This window comes from Apodemus sylvaticus, chromosome 19 (assembly GCF_947179515.1).
Source record: "Apodemus sylvaticus chromosome 19, mApoSyl1.1, whole genome shotgun sequence".
Taxonomy (NCBI): domain Eukaryota; kingdom Metazoa; phylum Chordata; class Mammalia; order Rodentia; family Muridae; genus Apodemus; species Apodemus sylvaticus.
The window spans coordinates 64,361,774-64,374,862 of record NC_067490.1 but is presented as its reverse complement, the minus strand read 5'-3'; the positions used below and the strand labels follow the sequence as shown (position 1 = coordinate 64,374,862).

At 41.1% G+C, this 13,089-nt stretch overlaps 1 pseudogene; it reads right to left on the bottom strand.

The window, feature by feature from the left end:
• The window catches only part of LOC127669349 (zinc finger protein 431-like), a 90,481-nt pseudogene extending 89,804 nt beyond the window's left edge, over window positions 1-677 (bottom strand).
• Window positions 678-13,089: the final 12,412 nt, after the last annotated feature.

Below are 13,089 nucleotides of genomic sequence, written 5' to 3'. Positions count from 1 at the left end.
TTGGGAAAGCGCCAGCCCAGACCTGTGTAAACTCTACCAGGTCTTTGTCTTTTCTCAGCCCGGCCTGTCGCGTTAAGGAACAGGATGCAGTTTATTGGCCTGTGAATTCCCTACCTGTCTCACCAGCTCACAGCCAGAAGCCAGGGCAGGGCGCATAGCCCAGCGATCCATGGCAGCCAGGCTTGGCTTCTGTTCCCACAGGAGGGTCGTGCCAGGAGGCCACTGTCCTCGCCTGGAGGAGCACAGAGAGGGTTTGCACTCCACCCCACTGCCAACTTTCCAGAGCAGAGAGGGAAGCCCGCGCCTTGCCCGGCCACTGTCCCCACCTGGAGGAGCACAGAGAGAGCTTGCACTCTGCCCCCCTACAAACTTTCCAGAGTGGGAAGCCCACGCCTTGCCCGGCCATTGTCCATGCCCGGAGGAGCACAGAGAGGGTTTGCACTCCGACCCACTACAAACTTTCCAGAGCGGGAAGCCTGCGCCTTGCCCGTCCACTGTCCATGCCCAGAGCACAGAGAGAGTTTGCACTCTGCCCAACTGTAAATTTTCCAGAGCGGGAAGCCCACGTCATGCCGGGCCTCTCCAAACTCACAGACCGTGTCTACAGAGACGACAGGGGTTAGCGCGGAGTGACTTGAGAGCTCACAGACACCCGGAGCATGGAGCACTATCCTCATCTGAATGCGGTCCCATTCCACAATTCCAGGCCCGGCTGCTCAGAGCCCGGGAAGCTCAGCAATCGCAGCAGTCGCTAAATGTGCGCACTCACCTCCTTCCCGCCTCTGCCAGACCTCCGACCAACACGCACATTCAAACTCCCAGCCCACTTTCATTCATAAAATAGAAGACAGGAAATGACCACATTCCAGGAGGCTGGATGCAGGGCGGGCACTGTGGTGACATCAGGGGTGGTGCCAGCGGTCACCAGGTGATGGACAGGGACGCCAACATGGCGCCCACCAGGGGCTGAGGTGCATGGTCACGGGCCAGGGGCGAGGCTCGGGGAATGTCAGGGGGCGCGGCCAGCGGTTGCTGGGTGACAGTCAGGGAATACAACATGGCTTCCACCCGGGGCTGAGATAGATGGGCGAGAGGCGTGGTTGGCGTGATGTCAGGGGCAGGACCAGCAGTCTCTGAGTGACTGACAGTGATGCCAATGTGACATTTTCACTGAATTTGAAGAAATATATTAATATGTGTGTTAAAATTGAAGAATTTGATGTAAAATAATACACATGAAAGTGTAAACATAGATAATATATCAAAACTAACTGACAAACCATGTAAAAAAAATTCTAATCAAATTGATGGCTTTCAGGGAAAATACTTCTTATAAAATTGAACAAATATACAGAAAATTTATTTAAAATTAAGATTTGGCAATGAAATAAATACACATAAAAAGTTGACAAAGAAAACTAAATGTGTAGGGAAACTCTTTTAGGAAAAAATTGAAAAATAAAGTGTTAAAATTGAAGAATATGTTGGAAAATAATAATGGTAAAAGATAAATCATCTTTACTAAATCACGCACTTACAAACATTTTCTTATTAAATTGATGATTTTCATGGAAAATATTTCTGATAAAATTGAAGCAGTACATAGAAAAGTAGTGTTAAATTGAAGATTTTTCATGGGAAATTATTCAGATAATATTGCGTATATAAAAACATCTCTAAATAATTGAAAAATTAAATAGAAATATTTTCTGATAAAATTAAAGTTTCTCTTAACTAATATTCAAGTAATATTGAAGAAATATATACAAATATGTGTTAAAATTGAAGAATTAGCTGGAAAATAATAATAGTAAAATGGTAAACATAGAAAAAATATATATATACTATACAATATACTATATAATATATACAAGATTACTGAGATCTGACACTCTGACCGAAGAGAACAAAACAGAATAATCTTGTTTTCCTGATCCCTGTCCGCAGCCATCATCTCCAAGCAAGACCGTCCTGAGAACGTCCCTCCCGTCCTGAATCTCTACATGCTGGAGGTGACCCTGGAACTGCCTTCTAACAAGTTCATGCGGCCAAAGCCTAGGAAGAAAGTGGACATCTCAAGTCTTCTGCTGCCAACTTGATGGGCTGGCTTTTCTCTCCATCCTGACCCAGGTCTCCACAGCTAACACATTTGGAAATAAATCACAGCACTTTTCCATTGTTCTGACACTGATAAATCTCAGTGGCTGAGACCTCTGGGTTTTGAAATGGAGGTGATCAACATTTGTGTACCCAGGAGAGTCTACCGGGATGGGCCCCTCAGCTTCTGTTCAGTAGAGGAAGAGCATTAACAGGAAGGCAAAGCCTGTTCCCCATGACATACACAATCCCTTGTCTGAACAGTCTAGTGAATCCGGGAGAGCTCTGGGCATCCCCTGTGATGTCACCAGTGATGTCACAACACCCACTCCTCTCAGGGCTTTCAATTAGTCCCTAGAGAGTTCACCCATATTTATGTGTGCAAGATGGAGGAGGAGTGTACTTGAGAGTGAGAATGGGGAGCTTAGAGAAATGAGAGAGAGGCCAAAGGAAGCTGAATTTCCATCTCACTGTAAACCAGCAAGGAAGATGTGGTCCTGGGAAAGGCACAGTGAGTCATGGAACAGTGAAGTGAAAATTTCTGGAGTAGGCATCTCTGAGCCTGGCTTCCCTGGAGTGGGTAACAGGCAATGGTGCCACTGTGAAGTTAATGGACTTACCTGCTTATGATAATTCCTGAAAGGTGAGAATTCTATTACATTAGTTTGTCCATCCCCAAAGACAAGGGCTGGTTAGGCCAAAGCCATTATACAGTGAAGTTTTTTTTCCCCTTATTGGCCTTGGGGTTGTAACCTGGTGGAAAAAGGTGACCATAAAGAGTCATAAAGGAAATCATATCTCCCAAGTTATATCAGTTCAATACTTTCCTCCAAGTTTGTAATTCTAGGTACAGTGGCTATCAGACTATAGCAACAAAGAGCAAAATATTCTTTTGACAACTTACATTTTCAGACCTCCTCTGACAACCTTATCCCTGAGAATGACCCCCTATACATCCCAAATCAGCGGATTTGGTGTCAGATATATCTCTAATGCAGCGAAACAACTGTCAGAATCAGAGACTTTTTCTGGCTCTTGATTGTTTTGGGTTTTCAGTTGGTTGAATTTTTCAGGCTTTGGATGATGGTTTTCTACACATGATTATTTAATCCACAGTCATGAGCCTAGAATCCATGGTAGGGCATCTGGTTATGAACAGTGCATATGGGTGCTTAGGAACTGTGACATTTTCCTGGTTTCTGTAGCTTCATGCTTGGAGGCTCTGAAGTCGAGTTGTACCCTGTGCAGATGGTAAACAAGACTGGAGAGGCCATCTCTTGGATATCACAACCATGTGTAGGGAGGCAGATAAAACACCTGGTTGCTTAGATACCCAAATCTCTACAGGATGATGAGAGAGCTGAGATCCACAGAGCAGGCATTTCAAGCCTTTGCAAAAAATTTTAGTGTCTCACTGGATTCTTGGCATTCTCTCTTTCTGTTTGGGCCTCAGTCTGGTCTTTCCGTTCACTATGCCTTCTTATTAAGCAAGTTCAATTGTGTTCCTCTAGCTACAGAGGTAGGCATATGCCACATCCACCTCCTACCAGCAATTGTCATCAAGAAGCAGGAAAAGTAAATGGAGAATCTGACAACTTACCTGATCCCCCGTGAGAGAAATGAGCTGCAAGATCACTGGAGAGTCGTTACTCTTGGATCCTTGGACTAAAGCTATTCATTATTTCAAATCCCATAGTGCCATTCTTGAGTCTGCCATGACCCACTCATCTTATATTTTTTTAGGTATTTTGTTCTAGGTAGCAGCACCTCCAAGATGTCACTATGCCCAATCTCACATCCGTAAGTGCTTCTCCAAGGAAGCATGTACCTTGGTACGATTTGGAAACTCTTAGCTGTTTATAGATTTGTCTTGTCCTTGGTGTAAATCCCCACAATAATGTGCAATTTCTGACTGACTTTGCTACTGAGAACATAATGGGATAACCTGCATTCCCAATCCTGCTGAGTTTCTTCGTGCAACCCAGGAATCCTCCACTAGGATATATAGCATTTGTCTGCTAGTGACAGAATAACATTTTTTTTATAATCACCATAATTTGATGGTTCACAGGATCTAGAATTTCACACCCCATGGTATGTGTTCTTTGAGGAGCACCCTGCATTGATGTGATGTTTTAGGCCAGTGTTCTTGTGAGTCTACACTCCTATGGATGTGTCCTACCTCAGGGTCTATTCTTTCTATGAGAAGATGAAGTTAGGCCATGATTAAGTAATATCACACCTGCAGAGATTAGAGAATGAGAACAATGGAACCTTGGAGAACCACAAGAAGCTCAAGAAGAAGAAATGCTTCTACTGCTAAGTGCCTCTAAGGGAGCCCACCAGTAGTGGAATGGTTGTTTTTGCTTTTGTTTTTGACTGCAGATTCTGGAGCCCTTATTTTATCCTTTCTGCCTCTTCCACATCTGCCAAAATTGTGGGATTTCATCTAAGTTTTACTAAATGTGAAAGAGACTGTTATCCCTCGCAGCATGGTCTTGACAGCCTTGTGAGTCTTGACAATTATATATATATATATATATATATATATATATATATATATATATATATATATATATAAAATATACATATAATATATATAATATACATATATATATTTGGCAGGCAGGGTTTACAAATCTGATTGTTATGAAACAGGTATACAAAGTATCCTCCATTGGGTGTTCTTTAATATCTTGAGAATATTTATCCTCTATACAACTTTTATTGTTTCCCCATTATCTTTGCCAATCAGGGACAGCTGGAGACCCCTCTTTCTTTTGGAGAGCCCAGCAAACCTGTTGTTTACAGTCTAGGGATAAGATCTCTCACAGCTTATTTTACCCTTTTCTAGGATTTCATGGGTTCCGATAGCCTGGATGTGTTGTTACAACTGAACCATACCTTTACCTCATCATTTTATTCAAGGAATTTTACAAGCTCTTAATCTATATTTATGTTATTTGTAAAAATATATCTATGTATTTATCTACATATATATTCGTTGTAAATATGTGTGTATGTATAGATGTATTTATGTATGTATGTATGTATGTATATATGTATGTATGTATATATGTATGTATGTATAAATCCTGTGTGGAGGCTGGAGATTACAGTGAATTAATGTCTCTAAGGAGACACTCCTTTTCTTGAAGCCTACACGTCACATGTAAATTGGGCTGTTTATTATCCTAAGATTGAAGGATCTTGGGACAGGATTGATCCTAGGTCATTGTGCATGCCATTCAAATATTCTACCAATGAGTTGCAGGTCTAGAATCCCATTCATCATATACAAAATTAAAGGGTATATTGAATAAATGCATTTACCTTGGAATTTGACCATTCAAATATTGGCTAACGTAGAGAATGCCTGACTCTCTCTATGTGCTGCCTGTGTCTGTTCTTCAAGCAGTTCTCTCTTGCTATTCTGAAAACTTTATCTTGATAGATTTGCTCTTGCAGGTCATAGGCCCAGTCACTGATTTTACATATAAATGCAGTTAATTCCTCCTGCTCTTTTTTTGATTATCCTACAAATCAGAATACTGTGAAACTAGCTCCTTGCTACTTAGGAGACAACAATTACATATTTCCCTTTAACTTTGCAAAATAATTTAGAGATCTGCTTGCCTCTGTTAAGCAAAAAGGATAAGCAAGCTGTGGGTACCCTTTCTAGAAATTACAACTTCTTCAATACTTGGGCCTAACCTTGCTCTGTGCCAGGCTGACCTTAAGCTCAGTAATCTGCCTGCCTTTTAAAGAAAATAATTACTTAAATATCTTTATTTATTTTCTCACCATGATTCATATAAGTTGGGACACAGTTCAGCTGCTTTTGTTACTTTAATTTTATGAAGCCCCTTATATAATTCATATCACATTTCTATATTTTCATGTAGTTGAGAAATTACCTATTTTGCACATCATATTTTTAAAGAATTTTGCATAGCATAAATGGCTGTCCAGAAGGCCCCAGCCTTTACTATTTGCTGAGAAATTAGCCACGCCTTGCTTCTGGACTACTGCTAACTCAGATTATTGGGGATTCCTTAACATTAACAAGAAGGACATTTCTCAAAGGAGGAATGTAAAATATGTCATTATTATATAAAATAGATTTATACAGACATCAACTATCAACACTCCTGGAGGACCATGCCTGCTGGTTCTATTCCAAAGGCAGAAACCACATCATTCTGTCTCTAATGAGGCCTGCCAATCACTCCCTAAAGCCTTCTTGTAAGTAGTGAGTTGTCAGCTAGAATATATACATCCTCAATATACTCTGTGACCTTCCTTGGCAAAAGGGCCTCTTTAACTGTCCCTCTAATTTTCCAGGCTTGGACAGACATGCTTTCTGTAGATCCATACACTGTGGCTGCACAGAAACCTGTAGTCTAGATTGTAGATCCATACACTGTGGCTGCACTGGATCTTACTTCCAACATTTTTTAGATAAATATTATTTTCTTTTTTTAAAGAAGGATCCATTATAATACTCCAGCCTCAAGGAGGATTATATCAATTCTGTACTTTATAGATGTGCTTAATCTACATCGCCACGCTAGAGTAGAGGTGAGCTATCTCCTCCAAAACTGATGCTAAAGTAAGTGATGCTGGTCCGTGATGTTCGACCCAGAGATCATTGGGGACAATAGAGCCCTGCATAAATATGTGGTATCCTAAGATAATTAGGATGGATACCTCACTTACCTGTACCTTCCCATCTGAAGAGGTATCTCCATTTATGTGGGAATGATACAGTTCAATTACAGCAGCACAAGTGCTGGAAGTCAAAGACCTAGTGCGGAATATGGAGTAATAGCTCATAAGAGCATTTGTTGTTCTCAGGGAGGATGCATATGGTGTTTGACAAGGAACACCTGATAATAGAGGATCTGATAACCTCTTTTGGCAGCTGAGGGAACTAATTGTAAGATTGTCATAGCCAAAGGGTAGGGATAAAAAAAATGAAACAAAACAGAACCACACTTTCATATAAAATAAATATAAAAATATACATGAACAACAACACAACCAGCAAAAGAATCATATCAAGGCCACGATTTATAAAAAGTTCTTTCCTTACATGACTTAGAAGTCATTATCTCTGTTGTGTGGTTATCACTGATGCTATATTATAAGAAAAAATTAGCAAAATGATGTGCATTTCTGGATCTCTTTTATACTGTCTTGTGAATATTTTTATTTCCTTGGTATGTGAAGTGTAAGTTGACTTTAATTCTAATAAATGAGGACACAGTGCTAATAATGAATGTGGGTTATAGAATCTATGTTTTAGGGGTAATGATAAACATCACAGTATGACTATACTTTGATATGGGTTGCAAAATAAAGTATGTATCCATGGAGTGAGCCATGTCATCCACACAATAGACTCAACCCTCTGAGAAGTCCTAGTTGTCTGAGAATTCACACACACACACACACACACACACACACACACACACACACAATAAATGTTTCCACAACATCAGGAACTCGTCTTTTTTTTTTTGTTTTGTTTTGTTTTGTTTTGTTTTGTTTTGTTTTTCGAGACAGGGTTTCTCTGTGTAGCCCTGGCTGTCCTGGAACTCACTCTGTAGACCAGGCTGGCCTCCAACTCAGAAATCCGCCTGCCTCTGCTTCCACGTGCTGGGATTACAGGCATGAGCCACTATGCCCTGCTAGGAATTTGTCTTTTTTCTTGTGCTTTATATACTTTCTAAATAATCTGCCCTGAGATGTACACTAAACCACAATTTCAAAGGATGTTCTCTCCTTTTGTGACAGTTAAAGAATGTTATAGAGTAGGAACAATTTTGTTTAAATCAGGATTGGTATAGAAATTTTATGTTAACACCAAAAAGTTCAGGATTTTAGAAATCTACTGTCATTATACAATATTCAAAGCATGCCTAGGCCAAAAAGGAAGAAGGAAAGAGGACCATAGAGAAGTCATCTGACAATTGCTACCATTTCATGCCAGGAAATATCTGTGTGCTTTTCTCACTATATGTATGTAGAGATGCACTGTAATCCAGGGAGATCTCAAAGTCATTGTGTCCTGTTTGAAGATATTCTTCAGTGGTTTTCTTTCTCCTCCAACTCCTGGGTGCTGGGGTTATAAGCATGGGCACTAAGTCTAATTGTACAGTACTTGTGAATCAGACCAGTTCTTTGGACACATTAAACAAAATCTCACCTGTCAGTGGTGGTACATGCCTTTAATACCAGCACTTGGGAGGCTGAGGCAGGTGGATTTCTGAGATTGAGTCCAGCCTGACCTATAGAGTGAGTTCCAGGACAGCTAGAACTATACAGAGAAGCCTTGTCTCATAAAACAAACAAACAAAAAAGCAAACAAACAAAAAACCCAAAAAACAAAAACAAAACAAAAACAAAAACTACTGTATAAATTATTATTCCTATCAATAACTCTTTAAGTTAAATTGCAGTTCAAAGGAAGTGTCCACTGAGGAACAGTGCACATGATAAAATTTACACTGGCAATGTAGACATCAGTAAAAACTTATATAGAACAATTAAAATGATCACATTTTAAATAAGAAAATTTAATAATACATGGGTGTTCTGACTGCTAAGTGTCTTTGTCCCACATGTATAAAATTCCCCAGAGACCAGAAGCAGGCATCAGATTCCACCAAAATGTGAGTAAAAGAGGTTTGCAGCTGTCATGTGAGTCCTCGGAGACACCAACAAATATTCTTAATGGAGAATAGATCTCTCCAGCTCACACTACACTTGACTTTTGTCCTTCCAGCCAAGTGAGCAGGATCACTCCCAATCAAAGAGAGAAAATTCTGGAAACCTGTAGTGACAGGAACATGAGGTAGGCATGATAATTGTCTTAGGCTGCTACACATCCATGCTAGGATCTTTTGAGTTCAGGAACCAGTCACAGGATCAGTGATTGTCAGTTTGCAACAAATTTGTCACCTCTCATCTAGGATATCAGTGCAGATGAGGCCCATCAGATGACATATGCAGTTGAGAAGACCCTCCTGGTGGACATCTGAGTAGGCAATGGTGGGAGGAACCTTGCTACTAGCCAGGGAGGATTGAGCCTGTCTCAGAGTGCACATGCATCTGGTAGAGAGTGTGTCTCTGCAAGGCTAAGAATGGAGAGAGTTAGTTAGTGCTGCTCTTTTACAGCAAGAAATATCAGACCATGCTGAGGAAGTGTTTCTTGCAGTGCTCTGTTCTTGTGAAGACCCCTAGAAAGAATCCGATTCGTGAGACAGTGAATCAGAGAGTCCACATGTGCTATGGGACACCTTGTGCCATGTCCACACAAACCATGCTGATGACCCTCCTACATCTAAGTCCCACCCATGCCAGAGCCACAACCAGCAGCAAGGCATGTAGTCGTGATATGTAAATGTATGCAAAAGTATGCTAAAATGTGCAGATTTATGTAAAATACACGTGGGTCCAGCCACAAGCCTTGCCCCCCAAATCCTCATTGATTCCCTAGATCACAAGAATCTACTCTCATCTGATCTTAATCTGAGTGAGGTGCCAGATCTTGGCCTACAGAAGCTAAAACATCTGGTTTTCCATTCCTCAATGAGAGGCCAAATCTTTTAACTTCAGACTCCGTTTTAGAGAACCTGACCTAAGTGTAAACTCAAGTAAACTCACAGGGTGCCACCTAGCATTAGTTTCCAAGTTCATGCTGGGTTCAGGGAAATTGCAGCTCCTTTTCAGCAGAAGATAAATCCTTGATTTTGAAGTTTACCTCGGCAGACAGCCATTATTGGAAGAAGAGAACAACTGTCTCTGAGACATTATAATAAATATTCTTTCTACATACACAGAAAAATTCACTCTCTTTGTGAAATATGTTGATCTAGACAACCTGTGCTAGCACAACTGTGGGTTTTCTCCCCACCTTGCTACAGAGGAAGACATGCTGACTAGCAAGAGCCAACCCCAATAGGTCTTCATAGCATAGAAACATCACACATTTGCGAATGCATTTGTTGTGTTCTGTGTTGGCATACTTGTCTTTTGTCCTATCACAATGCCCCACTGTCCCATTACAATACCCCACTGTCCCATCACAATGTCCCACTCTCTGATAATAGTGCCCCACTATCCCATCACAATGTCCCACTGTCCCATCACAATGCCCCATTGTCATTGTCCCATCACAATGCCACACTCTCCAGTCACAATTCCCTACTCTCCCATCACAATGACACCTTGTCACATCACAATGACCCACTGTCCCATCACAATCCCCCACTCTCTGACCATAGTACCCCACTATCCCATCACAGTGCCCCACTGTTACATCACAATGCCCCACTGTCCCACACAAGGACACATTGTCACATGACAATGCCCCATTTTCCCATCACAATGCCCCACTGTCCCATCACAATGGCCCAATGGCCCATCACAATGCCCCACTGTTCCATCACAATGCTTCATTATTCTATCACAGTGCCCGACTGTTCCATCACAAGGCCCCACTGTCCCATCACAATGCCTCATTGTCCCATCACAGTTCCCCTCTGTCCTATCTCAATGCCCCACTGTCCCATCACAGTGGAAGAAGAGAACAATTGTCTCTGGAACATTATAATAAATATTCTTTCTACATACACAGAAAAATTCACTCTCTTCGTGAGATATGTTGATCTAGACATATCCCATCACAGTGCCCCACTGTCCCATCACAATGACACACTGTCCCATTGTCACATCACAATACCCCACTGTCCCATCACTGTGCCACAGTCCCATCACAGTGCATCATTGGGCCATCACAGTGCCCCACTGTCCCATAACAATTCATTTATTAGTCAGGGTTCTTCTGAGTCACAGAACATATGGGTGGTCTCTATATATTTAGGGAGTTTCTTGATCACTCACAGTCTGCAGTCCAACTCCCCAACCTTAGTCAGCAGTAGCTCTAGGTGGACGTCCAAAGCTCTAGCAATCACTCAGTCCCATGAGGCAAGTAGGCAGAGAAAAGTATCTGCCTCCTTCCAATTTCTTTATGTAGGTCTCCAGCAGAGGGTGTGGCCCAGATTTAAGGTTGTCAGTCTCCAGAAGGGGGTGTGGCCCAGATTAAAGACTGTCCATATCCAGCAGAGGGTGTGGTCCAGCAGAAAGCCATGTGCTACTCTGACTTTAATCCCAAATGATCGTGAACTCGGAAATCTCCATGTCCTAATCTTCTGGAATTCACAGAAACTATGCTTTAAAATCTCCTCGCCAAGATCCAGGCCAGAAAGTCTCTCTGAGCCTCCAGATTAGGATCACAGGTGAGCTAATTCTGGACTAATTTTGAAATTGTAATTCGGATTCTTAACATTCTGGGCAAAAAGTTATCTTTTCCATGAAAATTTGAAATTTATAACTATATGGCCACATAGGGCTTCACAGCTATATCCTTCCCATGGAAGGAAAGACTCTAGAGACCAGGCTAGAAATCACTGTCCATGCTCAGGCTTGGTGGTCATTATCTCTCTCCAGAAAACACTTATCTCCTGGATAATAGGAGCTGTGATCTGCAAAGATTAATGGGGTGTTGTTAGATTTGAGACATTTAGACCACACTTGGAGGCAGTTGGGTGTGGCATACTGAGGTTAATTCAGTTATAGAATGGGTTGGAAGTGACTGAGGGACAGATGAGAGCTGTTTGGGAAATGGAGAATTTGGACATTTGTTGACAAATTTGGACACACAACTGTTGGGGAGTGTCTGGTGAGATGGGTCTCTCACAGCCTGACTGACTGTGATACATGGGATACAGAGAATACACTATACCCTTTGTTTTCATCTCTTGGTCAGAGTGTCAGCTTTCTTGGCAACTTGGAATCCTGGCTGGGTAACAAATCCAAGTGAGGATTGTGGTGTCTCCAGAATCCTAATAGACACACTAACTTTTGTGCTTCTTTCTTTGTAGTGGAAGTGGCGAAGTACAATGACTTATCTTCTACCTTGTAATTAATGTTTCTGTGTACCCTACACCACTAGATTCCTAAGCATTTTACTGAATTAGAAGACTACTAAATTTTAGGAGGATTTATTTTCAGTCCTCTGATGCCCTTATGGGTTAACAATGAGTTCAAATTAATTGACACCTTGTGCTCTCTCGGTAATTTCTACATAATGTGCACTTTATATCATTAATATGTTATTTATCAGAAGACACAGATGATCAAGATCCCTTCTACCTTATTTAAGACACAGGACTGCAAACAATATATTCTCAAGGCAGAAATATAAAGGTATACCACTGTCAATGCCAAATAAAGCAAATTGCTTCTAAAATAAAATAAATTGCATCAATTAAATTGATGTTAATGGAAATAAATTGGCTAAAAGGCATTTACTAGATCAGTAACTGTATACCATGCTCCACAGATGTGCTCATCTGCTAAGGTAAGGATGGCATTAAGTCATCTTTTTACCTAGCTGCCTCCCCTCTTCACTGTTCATCACACTGCTGACATCTAGGCTATGAACTGCTCTACAGGCTTCTGATTTCTTTCTCATATTCAGATGATTTTGCTCCAGCTCTCAATCTCTGCTTTCACCTAACTAAGCTTTTTTGCGAAAAGAAATGGTTTTGTTCAAAAGCAGGCTTTGCTGCTACTTAATAAGAAAACAAAACCTCATGCTGGCCGTTATTTGATGTATCTTTTAGACTGCAGATTTTCATGGCCTACCCTTACTAGACACCCTCCAGATCCATGTGCGACCTCTGTATCTGGATCACAAATATGTATTTAATAACTATATTAAAAAAAAAACATGCAGTTACTTTGACCAAGTTGGGGGAGCCATCATGAATAATGTTACGATAGTGAAAGAAGGTTGGATCACAAATGTGTATTTAATAACTATATTTAAAAAAAACACATGTAGTTACTTTGACCAAGTTGGGGGAGCCATCATGAGTAATGTTACGATAGTGAAAGAAGGTTGGATTCAGAAGAGGGGGT